The sequence below is a fragment of the Pyxicephalus adspersus genome, chromosome 6 (assembly GCF_032062135.1).
Source record: "Pyxicephalus adspersus chromosome 6, UCB_Pads_2.0, whole genome shotgun sequence".
In the NCBI taxonomy this organism is placed as follows: Eukaryota; Metazoa; Chordata; class Amphibia; order Anura; family Pyxicephalidae; genus Pyxicephalus; species Pyxicephalus adspersus.
The window spans coordinates 80,569,857-80,589,444 of NC_092863.1; the positions used below are offsets into that span (position 1 = coordinate 80,569,857).

A 19,588-nucleotide genomic window follows, 5' to 3' on the forward strand; every position below is an offset into this window, starting at 1 on the left:
TTTTTACCCTCAATGGAGAGATATTTCTTACAGATCAAGGAACATACTGCTTTTTATCTCACGCTAATTAAAAATACTAATATCAACTGAGATGTAGGCGCTGTTTGTTCCGTTCTTGGTTATGTTTTTTAAAAATATTTTCATAAATTATGTAAAACAACAAAGTACTTTTATATTTACAGAGCTACAGTCATTTGTATCTTTTTATCTGCCTAGAGTTCAGCTTTAAGAAGAAAAAATGCTTCAATGTTTTCGGGAGGTATAGGTGACGTCACCATGCATTACTGCTGCTACTTCCATTTTCATGGAACTAAAGCAAAGTACTGTATTAGATACATTTCATGGAAATAGGCCAACATAGAGCGCAATCTGTTTTCATGTCACCCTATAAATACTTTTGTAGTAATCATAATAAGCAGAACAATAATAATAATAATTATACTAGTACATTTTATTGTTATTTTTCTCACAAGTGTTTTGCCATATGCTATAAATCTAAAATTTGGCTCAGAAGCTGAAAAAAGCAGGAGGGCCTCTTCTCCGCATCTCAAATTTCAGTACATCTTCTCTACCCTTTATAATTCTGTTAAAGGTCTGTGTCCCTGCTATTTACCCAGCAGCTGCTTGTGTTTTGAGTATAATGAATGATACTCTCACAGTTTTCAATACTGGCTTGACATCCTACTCAGTGGCAGACAACAGAAGGAACATGACAAGCATTTAGGCATTTAAATATCTTGTTACGCTTAATCTAGCACTCAATCCATCAAATTGTGTATTTAACAAAACCACTGTTGAAGTCTACACTCATGTGCTTTCTGCTTGAGGCATGAAACATGACCCATGAAAAGTTTCAGAAATCAAGAGGTGTCAACAGATGTTATAGGACGGATAAGATGGAAGTTTCTGGTTGAGACATGGGCCTCAGTAAGAAACATATATACGGATTTCACTTTTCTGTCTATCATTCAGTAGATAAAAAGGGATCCAGTCTTCACTACTGGAACATATAAATGTAGCAAGTTGAAGATCTTGGCTTTTACTGGGTAAAATAGATAAAGGATACTAGACTCCAGATTAGAGATGAGTGAGAATGCCTCTAGCATTCTCTCGAAAATTTCCTCGACCTTCCGATGGTTCCACGATATTCCGGCGAACCAATTTTGTGAAATTTTCGAGGAAATTATAATATATATTATATTAGATAATATAATATATTATAGGGGGATTCATAGGGGATTCACAGGATTCTCTGGGAATCCTCCTGTTTATGATCGACGGTTAACCTCTTGTGCCCGGGGGTCTTTTCAATGAATGCAGCCGTGGCCGCATTCATTGAGAACAGTGTGCGATCCCCGGCACTAGAAGTTAATTAATGATGATGGAGCTCTGGAAATCCTCCTGTTTGGCGAGAGCTCTACCTCTCGGTGAATCAGAAGGCCATTCTTGCTTACATTTTCGGTAAGCGAGAAAGGCCCGATTCGATTAGATTCGCCTGATTCAAACTTAATACTCTCGCTCGCTCATCCCTACTCCAGACTCCCTGTTTCAAATGAATTAACCTAGAAATGTTGATGAACCCTTCAGAAGATGGGGATTTTATGTCTAGGTATCCAAACACTGGAAAGTTTCTTTTTAACTTTACATCAACATGTATTAAATCACATTATACAAGAACAAAAAATTAAACAAAATAAAAGAAAACAATTATGAGTTTGTCCATAAGGGTATCTTCATTACATAGTGAGTCCACCAATGGAGAAAGCTCCTTTTCAGAGGAAGGCGATCAGAATCCCAGATTAAACCCAGCGAATATTTAGCTAGAATTACATTTTCCTCACAAGAGGACCACATGTATAAAGTCTATATGTAAATTCTTGCCGTTGGTGATGCGTTTTGCAGCGGGTGATCTGCTTCTTTGGGCAATTACTACCCAAAACAGGATCCAAAAGAGAGTTAAAAAAATCTAAATTTCAGCTTTATGCCCAACAGGGGAAGCAAACAAGCATCAAATATGGAAGTCCATAACACAAAGTATATGTAGACAAGAAGAGAAGCGACTCCAAGTAAGTGCCGGGACTTCTTTGCATAATATTATAAAAACGCATTACACACAACAAAGATTTATAGACAGACGTTCTTTGTGTCCCTTCTGTAGATATGTTTATTGTCAGACAGAATACAATAAAAAAAAAAACTAAAAAAAAAATTATGTATATTACTGTTTAGATCTGAGTACTAAATACACTACTACAACTGCACCCCGATCCCCAACCTTTAAACATATGGGCAAACTGGGGACGTTTACATGGTCTTTCTGTGTATAGATTATGCTGTTGCCACCAGTTGCATGCACAGAAATATTACAGAAACTCAATTAAAGCATAATTTATGTTGGAATACAATGTTTTTTCTGCTAAAAATCTAAGCTTTCTGTTTTCCCTAGTAAATTTGTAATAATTTATTTAATTTGTATTATGTGCTATATAAAGTACTTGCCTTTTACAGTGCCTGTTCATTCCTGGGAACTTTAAGTTGGATGATATGACTGGTGATTGGCCTGGACTTGGACATAATGTAGCTTGTGCATGTGCAGGAGGTATATCAACAATGGCCACCCAATGGAATGCTTGGAAAACCAGAAGTAGCCATGTCAGCATTAGTGATGACCGGTTACAGAGGGTACATTACGCAGCCCTGGAAAAGCATGTGGTACAGATAATTGCCAAATTAACTCCACAAAGTTTAGTTCCACTTTAGGAAAGGATATCTACAGTCTATGATGGTAGTTGATATATACCATGATGATGGTAACACTCATAGGTGAGTCGGGTTGTTAAATAAGTATCAGTAAAATTGGGAGATAGGGGGAATTCATCCGTGATAGAGAAATAACTGAGAGTCTGCAAAGCCAAAAGGAGGCCTGGGTCCCTGCCATTCTGGATGAAGAGCAGAAAAGGCCTACAATAGTGAAAAAGGCCCATGGGGCCATTTAGGTGCCTACTGAGAAAGTTAAATTCATGAGAAGATCCTTGGACAAGACAGGGGCCCCTAAATGCTACAATATTTGGGGCTATCATGAGATGGTCTGTTTTACTCTGACAGGGAGGATCACTGTGACCTATTATCCGTGGGGGTGGATCAGCACTAGGAATATGCCTGTCAGCTAGTAATTGTACACAAACATTTATCAAACTAACTAAGCCCTGTAGAGTCGAAGATGTAGCTTTTGAGTTTCTTGCAATTTGTCTAAGAATTGCATGGTCTGACCAAAGAGTGTTACCAATATCTTTCCTCTTTTGAATTATGCTACCACACACCTGAATGCTGCAGACCATCAAACTGGAAAAACTTTTGCTTTTATAGAGCTGGTGATGCTTGCTTATCATATAGGTGCATTTGATTATTAGCACATGGTTTCTGCTTTCCCTCTTAACTCCTATGGAAGTGGTAAAGGTGTGCTTAATGTTTCATACATCACTTCTACATTTCAGCTTTCAAGTCATAACAGTGATTATGCTATGTCTTGTTGTTACGGTAAGGAAAAGATGAATATATGACCTAATATGCAAAACTTTAGAATTCATAGATGGTGTACTTTTTTTTCATTACTGTATGTGTATACATACCTCTATATACCATATATACATAACCATTGTTTAGGGGAAAAAAACATCAAAATATAGTTGATTGGCAGTAGCTGTTTTCTTTCATACTGTTTGTTTTTCATTACAACTTGGCTTAGTACAGAGCCCTCTGCAACTACAATGAGAGAAGGGAAATAGTTATTTATTACTATTTCTCTTTTTGTGTGTAAATATTAGCTTAAGATATTAAAATTAGTAAACATCAGTATTTATTTCAACAGAGGAGCTTAAAAAATTCTGGAAAAGGCGTGAAAAGGAGTCAGAAGCACCTGCAAGCGGTACATAAAGGAAATTAACACAATATAAAAATAAACACAATATCATAAGAAAATGTAATATTTACCTAGCTAGGAAAATGTGGAATATTTGAAACATTTTACCTTTTAATCTTAAAAAGCAAAAAATACATTTTTATTCCCTCCAAGGAATAAAATAATATGCTGTTTTAATGAGTGGTGTAGCATCTGTCTCATTCTGTTTTCATGCAATCTCTTTGTGTTTGCTGCTTTCATATGTGCCCTTGCTGGGCCCACTTTAGGAATCAGAGATGAAGTTGAATCGATGATCCCTGGATATCCAAGACATATCAAGAGAGAAAAGCTGCTAATTTATTTACCAACATGAAATCAGAGTGTGTAGAAGAGATGTCTGCTCAACGGAAAGTGAAGACAACTGAATGAAGAATTTATTGAGCCAAAAAAAAATACGAAGAACAGTATATTGATTTTTATTTGCTTGTTTTCCATTCAGTCTTATCCTCTCACTACAATCAGCCAATGAGAGCCTTTTCCCACACAGCCAAAAATCGATACTAACCATTAAAGAGCACATCATCCTGTTCTTACTTGCATACTTTAGGGCAAAAAACAAGGGAATATTTGCAATCCGTATTCACTTCTATTAGATATGTATTGTTCTACATATCAAGTAATCAAGCTCTTGCAGGTATGATTCGGATGCAAAGAACATAATTAGGCCACTGCAAATCACATGACTTCTATTGGACCTATGGTCACCACCAATTTAAATTTAAAGAAGTGGTCACAAACCTAAATAATAAAATTTTAAATAATCATCCCCTTCTCTCACAAATCCTCTTCACTGGACCATAATGTAATAATGGAAATACAATTCTTAAGAAAATAAGATAAATATACACATTCATGGGTTATTTAAAAAAATATTTAAATAAAAAATGAAAATCATATGGGTACAGTCTGTATATTTTCCCTCCCTTTTACATGTTTAAATATTTTGTACCTAAATAGTTTACCCTGTAAAAATTAATATTTTATGGGTATGATAGGTCACTCGCTCCTAAATGATCTTTTATGCATTATTGTTGGCCACCAGTAGATGGCACTGTGTTTTATTGTAAAGTATGTACCAAACTCCTGTCCCAGATGAAATGTTTGTAACATACTTTACATGAAACACAGTGCCATCTACTGGTTTGACCCAAGTATAAACCAGGATTTTTTTTCTAATGGTATTTTGAGAGAAAAGTTTCTATACAGTAGTTTAAAGTACTAGAGTATATAGAATTCAGGAAATATGAAGATTAAATTTATTACAATTGTGTATCATTCAAGGAATTGTTTTTAGGATGAAGACGATAGAGACAGAGGGGGCCCTTCAATAGTTTTGCTATAGAGCCCCACCACCAATCTGAATTAAGGGACCAATTGACTTTCTAAATCTTAAACTACAGTCATGTTTAGACAATGCAACAAAATCTTAATAAGGTAGGAAATCTCCTAATATGCCAGGAATAATAATTTAACAATCTGAACTGCATAACTTAGTTGTGACAGATTATGTTTAAATGTTCAGATCCCGGCTGTCATGTCCCAGAACAGGGCTGAATCTGATTGGTGTGTTTGTTATTGTATATATTGTACAACATTCCCAGTGTCAAATAAAAGATGAATTGCACACCAGCAACCTATTTAAAGCCTTCTAGTATGCTCAGTCCACATGACCCATTCCAATGCTATGAAACTGTGTACTAGTCACTAATACAGATTTATTGTCTCAGTGTGGGAAATAATGGCACGAGTCAGGGAAGTACACAGCTAACTTGTCAAGTATGAAGGCTGTAAACATACCACTTTCCTAGGACTACTTACCAAATAACACACCTGAAAACCATAAACTCAAGGGAGGGAGCTTAATCTCGTGACATAAGAGCATCATATAGCTATTTTATATATTTCTTAGTATAAAAAAATATTGTATTTATTACTAATAAAGTGTTAAGAGATTTTACCTACAGGAATAAATGTCCTGTAAAAACTTTTACTATTTTTTAGTCGAGCCAGCTAAACTAGCAACAATGAAATACGTGAATGCTGTCAATGTACTTTACACTATGAGAACAGTATGTTCCGGCTGCTCCATTCACCATACCCAAAGCTGAATTAGTTAACTGAAGCTTACAAAGTCCCTTAACACCAGCGAATTATTTCAGCTCCAGATGCTGCAGCTGGAAAGTCAAATTTGCTCATTAGTGCCAAAGGTCTCAGCCCGCCAGGTATACTGATCCACATCATATATCACACCCACCAGTGGTCAGACAATGCAGTTGGTATATATAAGAATTAAGATATGCTGGGAAATGTTATACAGCAGTGAGAGGTGTTCGGGGAAAAAAAAGTGTTCATTAATGAATATTAATGTTTTCCAGCAACTGCCAGATGATAAAAGTTCACGGGTCCATTTGTGGCACTTTATTCGCTAGGCTAGAAGGAGCCTTTCAGTATTGGCAAAGGCCTTGATTGTGATGGATACATTCTCAGCTGCTAGCCGAGTATTAAGTATTCCCGATGCGGCATATGGTAATATGGACAAGTTCAAAGATGTTAGAGGAACATGTCATGGGGCTGGCTGCAGTGTTGTTTTAGGATGTGTGCTATTTCTCTTAGAAGTCAATGAATGCCTCAAGGACCTTGCTTGAATTTGACATTAACACACCCAGATATGTTTTTTTTTATACTGAGGATTTTCATGTGCTCTCTGTTAGCATGTGCAAACCAAGAGCCTTCTAAAGCTGCCCAGTAATATTATTTTTATGATGCCCGTGACAATGTGCTTCAAACTCCTTGTCAACGTCTTTCCACAGGAAAATTTTCTTTTGACTCTTTTCCATTATTTGGAAAAAAAGTTTCCATTTCTTTAAACTCTGTTGAATTTTATTTGCAGGAAGGCAAAAAGGTTGTATGGCAGAAAAGGAGCAACTAGAGCTGGAGTGTGTCCAAGATGCATCCCTGGCAAAGAAAGCACACCAGGCCACGGCCGTGTGTATGACCATACTTTGCTAAGTCCAACAGACCAGTACTATTTATACGCTGGCGTATATGACAAATCAGCATGGTTTTAGAAAGCCAAATGTACAATGTCTTCCATGAATCTTCCTACCTTGCTGAATCCTTAAAGGCTGTAATGGAACAAATCTTAGAATGCTCACACCAGCTCCTCTGGCAGTGCCAAAGCTGCCACATGGTCATACTAGTTCCAAAATATGGCAAAGGTTGGGGCAATATTGACGAAATTTAATTTATTTTGATTTATACATTCAATGGGTTCACATGCCCTGAGGTATCCACTTGGCCACTTTTGGGTGAATTTAATACTCCATTTTTATTTTTTTATTTCAGCTGTCTCTGGAGCACGGCATATCACACCGAAATTGCTATTTATCAAATTAAATCAGGGACCAATAATACATTTTACCAGATTTGGTCTTACTAGTAGTAGATGTTGTTGGAATAAACAATTTTCAAAGTACTTCAAAAACAGGCAGTGAATGCATCATCATCGGAAATAAAATAAAACGTCTTGTACTTCAAGGGCAGTGCATATACACAACCAAGGGATCCACATCACATGAAAGAGGTCAACACACATAAGAGATTGTCCCAAACATACGGAAGTACATCGCCATGGTTGAGCTCAGTTAAAGCTGACATGAAGTTTTGCACATGAACTCCTTATTCTAGACTGTCTCCAGCTATCCAACAAACCTGGAATATTTTACTTAAAAATCATTTGGCAAATGTTTTTTGTCCCAAACCAGATACATTCCAGGTTTTTGGATCATCCACATTCTCCCATGATAGTCTTCTCCATCCTTGTAGAGCTTTATTAAATCAGGCCCATAGTTTGAACATTCTCAACTCAAGTCAGCCTAATAGTTCATAGTTTTCAGCTCGGTCAGAGATTTGCCTTACCTACCTGTGTGTGACGTTAGATATATATACAACTGGCATCTTGTCTATAACTATAATTCTCCATGAGCTCTAGAAACACTTTTGGCTTGGTAAGTTCTTCTTCTTACACAATATAAAGATAAGTATCGTATTATTGATCTCCTAATCTCTTTTTGTTCAGAAAAGTAGCCACCCTGTAATATATACTGTATATTGTTAACACTCTATTTATTTATATTATACGTGTCTATACAAGCCTACAAACCCCTTCTCTTTCTTTTCTTTATTGGATTTATTCTTACACAATATCTTTATTGTATTACACAATCCATGTCACGTGCAGAAAAGTAGCTTTACCTGTTTTCAATCATCATTAGCATTAAGAAATAGCTTTTGCATTGTCTTACCTTCGCATTCCTTTCCAAAGAATAATATGTAGGGCTGGCTATATCGATTTTACCATTCAGTCAAGCCTAAATCAATTTCTGAATTCAACCAAAAGTCATAGTAAGTATAAAATCAAAAGAACCTTTAGGAGTCAGGTCAGAAAATTTCCATCTATCATACATGTATCAGTTTTTTGAGACCTCGTGATTTCCGTTTGATTAAATTTTGAAGCATGCACACATACACTAATCTTTATTACCTGAAAGATTTGTTGAGTGAAAGTACAGTGATCAATTTTCACTTTCATTGATTAAAAAGAATCAATACTAAAGACTCACCTTGCATTGACTGTGGTGTGTAGTAGCATGATTGATTGCCTTTAATCAAAGCACAACATTTATATTGAACAAATAATTAATTTAATAACGTGTATGGATAGCTTAAAGATGTTATTCTCTTTTCTATGAGTCACACACTTTGTTTAAATGTCATGGTTAGCAAATATAAATAAGGCTTTCTTAGAGTATTCACAGTTTTTTCATGCTTCTTTCTCCATCCAAGCTGTATGCTAGTGTTGTAGACATGTACTACATATGATTTTTTAATAATTTAACAATTTTGCCTCGACATTCATTTGATTACAGATCTTATAGGATTTGAGGGTGACTAAGTAAACCAGAGCAAGGGAAGACATTGGAATGAATAAAAACTTCCTTACTAAAGCCGTATCACACATGCAGTTTGATTGCCTGGTACTGTGATGGCAACTGGGTGCTATGGCGTCAGAAAGAAAGCTGTTCAATTTGTTTTACTTTTGAAAATACATACTATCAACAATTCCAAAGATTCCGTCCTTTTACATCTTTACTTACCCTAAGATGTCATCCAGTAAACAATGATTTGAAACTTTTTGCTGTGAATGCTGTTTGAAGAACACACAATGGCATGAGTCCAAAACCGGACTATTATCTGGTTTTATTAATTTACACATAATCATTGGATGTTTTAACTGATATAGTTTAAGCCAGTAATGCACTACTGCTCATTTCTGTGGTTCTTTTGAGTCACTATCTTTCTTTTTGTCTCTGCTTTTTAAATTAAAATCATGGAGCCGCACATTAAACTATAACCTTACAACAATGAATACATTTAATATGAAGCACCACAAGGAGTATAAATGTGTATAATGCTAAATAGGAGCTGCAGCTCTCATATCTGGAAGTGTCAGAACTAGAAAGCTGCTGTTTAGTGAGGAGATACACTAATACTAAATACCTTCTTCATTAAGCACAGATAATCTAGAACAATAGAGAAACAAATTATACCAGTACTGGCTTTTTATCAAAAAAATCTGCCATTATGAGATGAGCCGGTCCATTGCTGCTAAACCCTTTATTATCCCTAGATAGATGTTATTATTATAATTATTTTCCATGCGGGACATGGTACAATAAAGTGGAGGTCAAGGGTTTTTATGTGTAGCATCTAGTCATTGGACCTGATTTATTAAAGTTCTTGAAGCCTGAAGAAGTAAGGCTTTCATGGGAGAACGTGGGTCATCCAGCAAACCTGAAATGGATTTACAAATCATTTGCTATTACTTGGTGAATGTTTTTTTTCTTGGGCCGGATCTATTCTAGGTTTGCCCTTCTCCGGATCTATTCCAGGTTTGCTCTTTTCTAGTCTTGGAGAGTTTTAACCCCCCTAGCGGTATTCCAGAGTGTGACTCAGGGTGGATTTTCCATGCAATAATAGGTATTCCACACTTGGGGTACCTAAAAACATAATAAAACCTCACTTACCATCCGTCCATGCCCCCCGGTGTCCTGCTGGACCCCGAAGGTCCTGGGGACACTTCCTCCACCTCCAATCTTCAGCCGCGAAGTGCAGAGACGATCTCCGGGGTTTCCCAGTGACGTCGGTGTGGGCGGGAGGATTGGCAGGAAATTCAAAAATAATTTTGTATTGGATTCAATACAAAACAGCTGTATTGAGTCTAATACAAAGAAATCTTCATATAATATATATATATTATATATAATATATATGCTGCTGAACAGTTATATTACGTTTACTTATTTTTTTTAACAGATTTTTGTGGGTTTTTAAAGTTTGTTATTAAATTTATTAACTATTGGACATATTTTGGTGAGTTATGCCTAAGAAATATAGGCCTACAATGTAAAATGAATTTACTTGCAAAAATTTGTACTGCTTTTTGCATGGAAATACGGACAGAATTAGACCGCTGGGGAGGGGGTTAATAGGCCTAATGTGTCTTACTTTACATGCTTGTCCTTGCATATCTCCTGTCTCTAATTTGGAAGAATGTCCCTCTTTCAGATCCAAGTCCCTCAGCCCCCCTTTCCTTCTGAGATGCCCTTCTTTTTGGATAGAAATGAATCTCACTCATGATCTGTGTAATGGTTCTAGGGGCTGTAAAAGTGTCACCACCATGGCAGAGATGAAACTATTGACTTCAGAACCTTCTCCTTCCTTTAATAGAGGTTTAGTAACCTTGTATCTCATCACCATTATGTCCATTAGGCATTTCCAAGGGCAGATCTCCTCCCAGTGTCACGCGAGGGCATCATATGATACCCAACACAGCCACTGCAGAAGTTTCTCCTCCGTTCAGTTTCAGAGGGTGGAAGCAGGAAAATGAACTCTCTCTGATGCAGTAAACATCATTATATGCAGTGTACCCAACCTTCATCTTATCAGTTAAAGCCCAACTCAACATTTACATTTTTACAGAGTATGAACCTCCCATGTACCATGTTGTAAGCTCTTCGGGGCAGGGTCCTCTCCTCCTCCTGTGTCACTGTCTGTATTCGTCTGCCATTTGCAACCTCTATTTAATGTACAGTGCTGTGAAGTATGTTGGCACTATATAAATCCTGTTTATTAACATTAATAATTATTACCTCATTGGAGAGATTTTCACTCATTTCCCATTGGCACAGAAAGTGATGAGAATCTTCTCAGTTGGGATCAGGCTGCAACATAACAAATGAAAATTGGAAGAGGTAGAATCTGTTGTTGTGTAGTGTTTCCCTATCCCATATTTCTTGTCTTGCTATCATTTTCTGTGATAACACAAAGTGATATTTTGACGGAAATAATAAATATATCGTCTCACCCAGAACATTTCTAAATATTTCCTTCTTGTTACAAGAAGACAATCTTATGAAAGCATAATTGGGTCATTCATTTTTACAACCCTTTTAATATTAGGGGCCTATGTACGTACACCTAGACATTTTGGTGAGTAGTGTTATTCCCTATAAATTTCCAAACAAAAAATGAGATGCACGCCTATTTTTACAAAAAGCACAATGCAACACATAGTAGTGTGTTATCCTGCATTATTGTGCACTGCAATGCATGTATTTATTTAGTTTATTGGGTGCCAATAAAAATGAATGCTATCTCATTTACTGTATCCCAACATGTATTGTGGTAAGATCCAACCGTGTGGATATAGATGATGCTTTATTGCACATTAATGTGTTGTGAATTAAGGCAGCCTATTCATATTCAAAGGGTTAGTAGCTCACCTTAATGAAAAAACGGTCATTGCTGTTTTCCCTATGCAATACACAACAACCTACATTATGTGTATTATGGTATGCTACACTGTGGGTGTATTTTCCACTACTGTTATAGCGCAATGAGATGCCATTCAAAATGAAAGGTGCCATCCAACAGTTTGTGGCTTGTGTGTAATGTGCAGGAAAACACAGGTTACCACATTTTACTGCAAAGCAAACCCATCAATAAGCTGGACATGGAACCTTGGAGCTACTTACCTGTCCCTGACCAGTTGTGGGCACCACCATCTTCCCCCTTCTTTTTTTCACCATCTAGATCTTCAACCATACTGAATGGCCAGGCCAGGATGACATAACTCCCCTGCAGCTCAGACAATTTTGACCAGAGCGATGTTCAGGCAGGTAAGAATATTTATTACATCACCTGTCCCTTTCTGCAGTAAGGACCTGCCCAGTGCTTCATAAGAGAGTATGATCAGAGCCTTTACAAATAATACACATTTAGTGTTCACAAGCATGTCTCCAAATGTTTGTTCAAACCTGGGCCAGGGCAGTGAACTGCAAAATCTGGCAGTAGATCAACACTACCAGGTCTGGATCTTCAGGTCCCAGAGACCCTTTCAAAGTTGCTTCCTGCAGTAGATGATGAGGTTCAGTGGCAAATGTAGCCAATATTGGGTCCCCCGTACAGAACTGACACAGGGCCCACCTGGCCATCCATGCCCATGTCCCACCTACTACCAAACACTACCCACCACCACATCCCCCCAATGCCCCCACCCAACTGCAAGAAGAGATATGATTTTCCTATTCGTTGCTGTGCTTGAGTGTCATTGAGCAGCAGCAATGCATGGAAACAAGTGTTCCTGTGCTCAGCTGCATTTCCTGGTCCCTCTGTCAGCATGGCCATGTGAGAAATCGGGTCCAAGGTCTGAAGAAAGAGGCTGGAGGTGGGGGGTGGGGGTCTTAAAGGGGTGCCTCTCTGAGCATTGAAATCAATGCTGAGGAGCGCGTAGGGCCCTTGTGCGGATGCACGCTCTGCATCTCCTCCCCCAGTGTGGATGTAGATGGGGGCAAAAAATAACCCTGGCCCTGCTTCCCAATTTGCAGCAGTGGCGTCAGTTTGAATAATTATGGACATGCCATGTGTCACCAACACTGCTTGTCTTATTATTAATAATAAACAGTATTTTTATAGCACCAGCATATTATGCAGCACTGTACTTTAAATAGGGGACTGTGGAAATGTGCACATAGGGGTGACAATGCCAATCTTTGATTAGAATATTAGGAAAGTGCTGGCATCATAAAACAATGTTGAACTGTAGAATTGCTGCACCTAAATTTTGTAACAAATATGCTAAATTCAGGTAAAAAAAAGCCTTGGCATGCATTTCTTGGGCAGAATCCTCTTCTGTATCATTCCAGTATGCAGGTTTATCAGCCTCAATTTTTATACGGCCCTGCTTAATATGGTGACGTTTATAAATAAAGGTTATCAGTAATAATAAAGCAGAAGTAAACCCAAAACTTACCCAAAACAAAAAAAAAAAAAAAATCACACTTACCCTCAAGCTCACAGATCAGTCTATCCGTCAGGAGGTTCTTCCATGAGGTCCTGCATTGTCCCGGTATCAGCCTCTGGCCCGGCGCAGAGGAAGCACCAGGCGCCGCCATCTTCTCCTCTACTCTTCTGTGTTCTTCTTTCTACATCACCCGATCTCGCACTGCGCATGCGTGACATTGGCAATTTTTTCCCTATTGATGAAAGGGCTCAGGCATGTGCAGAAGAAGCAGCCAAGAGCCTCCCGGGATGCGTGACATAGGTATCCCAGGAGGCTCTGCACTCCCATTCATTCTTGATTGCCTAGGCGATGGAGAACTAAGGGAACGGTGCTGCACCCTTTTTCACAAAAAAACAAAAAAAAAACAAAAGGGTGTTGCACTTAAAACACAAACAAAATTTTTACTTTAAAACAAGGGTTGTCCACCCTTTCATGAAAAGCATACATTCTGAGTTTAGGTGCACTCTAATATCTCACAAAATATTGTTGGGGTGTATGTGCACATTATAAAACATTCTCTATGTAAACACATATTTACTGATCACTGTAATGTGTACAAAAATGTGCAAAATTAAAAATCCTAAAGCACATTTTGTGTGCAGATAAAACAATTTCCTACTACGTGTGACTTTAAAAACAGCAAATCTACATAAAACAAGTACATGGTCTCATTCCTGTAAGAAAAAATCCCTAATACTTCTCTCTTCTCCAAAAAAACAGAAACAATATGTTTGAGTATTCCCAGACCACAGACTTTTCTGCATGCTGACACTGCCAGGGAAATTTGCCTTTTTGCATTATTTGCATTCCTTTTTTTAAATTGTATTGTTCATCAGCAGAGCATTGTGCTTTTTGCCTCACATCTTTAAAGGGCTCATTGCCTTTTCTATGTTGAAGTTTAATGTAAAAATCAATAAGGGACCTGATCTGTGTTGTGACTCTAAAAAGAGGAATGTATTCTCCCACATGATTGCAGGAAAGAGTTAAGCCTGGGAGTGCACAGCACATGGGTAGATCCTTGTTGGGAATGGGACCATGTGCCCCACCTCCCAGGACAACCAATCCCCAGCCAGCAGGAAATCACACAGACACAAAACATGCATAGGTTGGACTTCTCTGCTGCACTGATAATGTTTATGGCAGAGCAAATAGGAACACTGTGTATAGCAGATATTATGAACAAGTCATAGCAATGTCAATACTGCAAGGAACACATTACAGAAACCAAACCTGTCACATTACTAGAACATTTCACCTACAGGGAACAATTTGTTCATATAGGATGAAGCAATTTAAAGCTGCATTCTTCTTTGTGCATGGCAGCAAATGTATGCATAACAAGAGCAATGCATTTTACTGATTGATACAGCCCAACACAATATTTCTTCCCATTATTCTTTCATTCTAGATTCATAGAAATTCTTTACAGATTGTGGAATGGAAAAGAAAAGTCAACCACTCCCTGAGTATATACAATTTTTTTGAGGATCTATCAAAAGTTGGGGGAAAAAAAGGGGAAGAAAATCACATCAGTGCTTAACAAGTGAATATTTGTATAAAGGAATCTGTGATATGCAATGGCTGGGGTCCAAGCTAAACATCACTTTATGGGTCATGTGCATGGTGAATCTCAGCAGTGCGCTGAGGGTGCCACCTAGTGATGAGATGGAATAGAGCACTTTAAAATGTAAGAATTGTAAGTAGTGGATTATTATTATCATCTTGTATTTGTATAGCAGCATTATATTACACAGCACTTTACAAGGTCCATAGTGATGCTAGGGTCCTTCAAAGTGGCTCACAATCTAATGTACAGCCTTCTATTGTGTTAGTCATCGATAACTGATCTTTATAACCTCTGTTAAATTGCTTCTTTATAATTAATGCTTTAGGACCTAATGGGTCCATTGACAGTGCCGCTTCACCAGTTCAGCACTGCACATCTGCCCATGCCAGCCAATGCCCTACTGCCCATTACAGCCATATCAGAACTGCAGTCCGCTCTATTGGTCCTAATAGGACCTCATCACTGGACAGCTAAAAACAATTAAAGGTGATTTTCCACTTCAATTTAAGGTCTCTTTACATATTCTGGCCTTTTTCTTCTTTCCAAATCACCTACTTCTACGTATATTGACATCACAGCCCTTCCTAAAAAGATTTCTGTAGAAAGCAGGCTTGGCGAATCTTAGGATAAGACACTCCAGTCTATTGCCAGAGCATCTTCTTGCACAGGAATATTACAGTATTCCTAAATTCCATGGGTCAATTCCAACTAGAACAGTGGCATCTTCCTTACCTATGTGCTGCAGGCAGAAGACAAGGTTAAGGTGAATATATATATATATATATGTATGTACATGTCATATGGTAAATATACCGTACCTAACATAACCTATGAAAGTAGTTTGTTATATCTAATTATTAAGTAGAAAAAAACTTAATCAGAGATTCGGAGCTGTCCTGTATCCAGTGCACACTTCCTGCGTAATCCCAAGGAGTCAAATAGCCTCCCAGGTTTATTATCAGCCCACAACCGGGACTCGAGAATAGATTTGGCAGATCAACAGGTATTTTTATGTGCTCTTGTGTTTTTAAAATGATAAAACATGGGTACATTTGCACATATGTTTTTTGTTTTGTTTTTGCCCAGGGGATAGCCAATAAACCTATCCACACGTTTTTTGAATCTGGGAGGAAACCAGAGTACCCAGAATGAACCCACGCAAACACGGGGAAATGTATAACCTCCATGCAGATACTGCCTTGGCTGGGATTTGAACCTGTGACTTAGCATTGCAAAGGTGAGCAAGCTAACCTGTAAGCCACCGTCCTTTTTCTTTTAAATTTTTCTTTTAATTTAAAATCACTGCCTCAGAGGTGAAGACTGAAGGGGAAACTCACAGTCTCATTGGATACAAAAGTCACATATCCTAGGCAGGGGGGGGGGGGGAATGTCAAATGCTGATCTCGCTTTGCATGCATAGGATTGGCCCTTTTTTGTTTTACACCTTAAGCAAGGTGCATCGCCAGATAGGGTGAAATTACCAGGAAAAGGTAGAAGACGAAAAAGATGGCAGCGCCCGGTGTCCAATATGCACCAATATGCACTGATAAGAAGAAGGATGACAGGACGGTGCAGGACCAATTGGACAAGGATTGCGGAGGGATCAATGGCATTCCACCAATAAATATAAGTGTCATTTTTTTTTTGCAATGATACGGTTTAGGTGTGCCTAGTACAGCACTTTACAAGGGGATTTTAGCTATGTCTGGTGTAAACCATTACCCTTGGACATGCAAGCTCTCTGCAAAAGAGAGAAAAAAGAAAGTAGCAAAAATTGAAGATATAGAACAAAACAGCACACAGAGAAAGAAAAGCAGTCTATGACAGTGACCAATATGTTGGATTGAATAAGAGTTCCTCCTTAACTTGTACCAGCTAGTTGTTGTGGTTCGAAGCAGCTGACGCCTACACGCGTCTCTGTTGGTAAACATTACATCGTGTCCCATGCTTTTTCAGGCCATCCAGCACTATACATGAGATCTTACTGCCGTAGCCTGGGCAGAGTTCACATTTTCTCTTAATCCTGTGTTTCTATGAGCACATTGTGTGCTAAGTGGGAACACAATGTACAGTACTCACTAAAAAAAATTCCAGCCGTTGTCAAATGTCATATTGTCCAATTTATAGGCAGATAACACGTCATGCTACTGATTTTATGTTCCCATAACTCTTATCATAAAGACAAAGTTATCTAGAAAACTAGTTCAAATGGTGCTGATAGAAAAAAAAGATTACTTACATTTGTACGGGATCTGAAAATTACTGTATTTGTGGGTTTATTTTGTTGACATATAGTATCAGTCACATTTACAGTAAAGTCAAACTCTATGCAATAGGTTAAAAAAAAGTAAAAGGTAGCAAGCAGATTTGACACAGCTGACATCGGTGGCAAGTGAGAGATGGCAGGCTTTTATTTATTATTCAGTCCCTTTTCTGTCTTCCCTTTCAGTGGTACACACAAGTATAAAAAGTGATCTGACCACATGTTGTAAAGTTCCAGTTACAACCCCCTGCATTCACCTGTATTATGGCTGAAAACCTGATGTACTCATCACTGGTGAACCAAGAGAAGAATTTATCAACTGCCAATTTCTAACTCTTTCCTGTTACGTTCATGTAGGGAAGGATTGAAAGACTACACATATTGGGCTTCTGGCCTTCACCTATATTAAAATAAACTCATAAAATACATAGAATAATTGTGGCACTGGCCTAGTTTCCACTGGTTCTCATTATGCAAACCTAAACTCCAGTATGCATCCCGTTGGTCTTATCTTTATCAAAAGCCTAAGTTCTATTCAAGAACTGTGATCCATCCCAGGTTTGCTGGATAACCCAGCTTCACTGATGAAAGTGTATTCTCTCCAGCCTTGGAGAACTTTAATCAATCAGGGCCATAGTGGATATTAGGGGTGTGGTCTCAAGTCGTGGGTGGACCGGTGGGTGTGTGTCATTGGATGGGAGTGGTCTGGGGCCCTACATCATTGGTGGGAGTGGCTTTGTGTTGTTCTAGTGTTGTCACTCATCAGTGCCTTCAGAACTGTTACATTAGGCGGAGGCTGCAAGGGAGCAGAACAGCAGATCTCTGCACAGCCCATCAGAACAGTGACATCTCTGCACAATGACATCCTTGCACAGGTGACATGCATTTTTTTTTCAATTTTAAACATTTTCTTGGCGTTTTCTTTGATATTGCTGGTCTGGGTAAATGTCCCATGTTTAATTCATTTTATAGGAACTTTCTTTGTGTTGAAGAAGTCTGATGAATATGAAGGGGCCCCAAATGATGTGTCACAGTGATCATAGCTGAATATGAGGGGTATTCACATTAAATAACATGCATGGCACCATTGCAGCATAACAATGGTTTTCCTGGGTGGTATATGACGGGGTCATCAAAAAGTTCCTCCACTTTTGTATTTTCGTTTGAAATGGTGATGGCAGAAGGAGTAATGATTGGTCGTGTCTGAGTGTGTCACGTGACTAGGAAAAATGTATCGCAAAGAGAAAGTGTAGAAAAGTGATGTAATTTGTTTTTTTAAATTTTTAGAAATATATTAGAAATATTTGGAAATAAAGTGACTTTTGAAGACCCCTCATATAAAGGGGAGCCTGGAGCCCATGTTGGGCAAAAAGCGAACATGATAGGGGGACAGGGAACCGGCAGAGCAGGGCTTAGGAAAAAGGTGCAGTGGATTGGATGATTCAAAGGGAAGCGAGGTAGGGAAGAGTTAAAAGGGAGGGACAAGGGGGGGGGGACTTTTGTGAGGGATGACTGAAGGGGAAAGAAGACCCTGCCCTAATTCCCTTAGGCCTGAAAGACCTGATCGAAAAGGGTTTCAGGGTTCAGGGGTTTTTTGGGGTGGGCGGTTGGAAGGTCCTCGGGGGCAGTCCTAGAGTGGATGGTATTTATTGGTGTGCGGCCTTAAGTGTGGTGACTTCTGTGAAGCATTGAGAGAGGGGGAACGGCAATGTGGTGGAGCTGCTGGTGGGGTCTGGCAGCGTTCCCGAGGCGGTGTAGTGCACCTGGGAACAAGAAGGTGATGGTAGCAGCCCCAAAAAGATTGAAGGCGGGTGATGGGGAGGCCTTCAAGGACCTGCAGCCTAGGGTGGTTGGAAATAGGGGGCAGCAAAGTCAATGTTGAGTTTATTGCTACGTTATTGTTGTTTTATGATATAAATGATGTCTTTGACGTTAATTATTATTGTTAAATAAATGTTTATATTATTTATTATTGGGAGTTTTTGTAATAAATGGCTGCTACAGCCAATTAAACTGCAACAAGTGGGTTTTTGGTGTTTGTTGGGAGAAACGGGGCCAACAGGGGAGTGGAGTGGGGGTTGTGTAGCAGTATGTTGAGTATGTCATGTGTTATATATGTAATATAATACAATATATGTGCTATTGTAGTTTTTATTCTTGCTGGGTGATGTACCATGCAGTTACTGCAGTAATAAGTAAGGCCTAAAATGCCATCCCTGTACAAAGCCCCTTTTTTGGACACTACCTGTTACTATATGACTGAGACCTATGGTGCCCTTTGGGCTTACATTTTATTACTTTGGTTTGGTCCTGGATGGGCCATAGCAACCTTCAGGTTAGGTTTTCTATACCATGTTCATTATGATAGAATCACACGGGCTTAAACACATCGTAATA

The 19,588-nt window shown here is 38.5% G+C and overlaps 1 long non-coding RNA gene across 2 annotated transcripts in view; it reads right to left on the minus strand.

Annotated features, from left to right (window-relative positions):
* Positions 1 to 12,519, minus strand: part of LOC140334170 (uncharacterized) — a 52,372-nt gene extending 39,853 nt beyond the window's left edge. For both annotated transcript variants that reach the window (XR_011921487.1, XR_011921486.1), the window contains exons 1-2: positions 12,055 to 12,519; positions 11,170 to 11,241 (exon numbers count right to left, since the gene is read on the minus strand). This is a non-coding gene — a long non-coding RNA (uncharacterized lncRNA). The remainder of the gene's footprint in view (positions 1 to 11,169; positions 11,242 to 12,054) is intronic.
* Between the last annotated feature and the right edge of the window lie 7,069 nt (positions 12,520 to 19,588).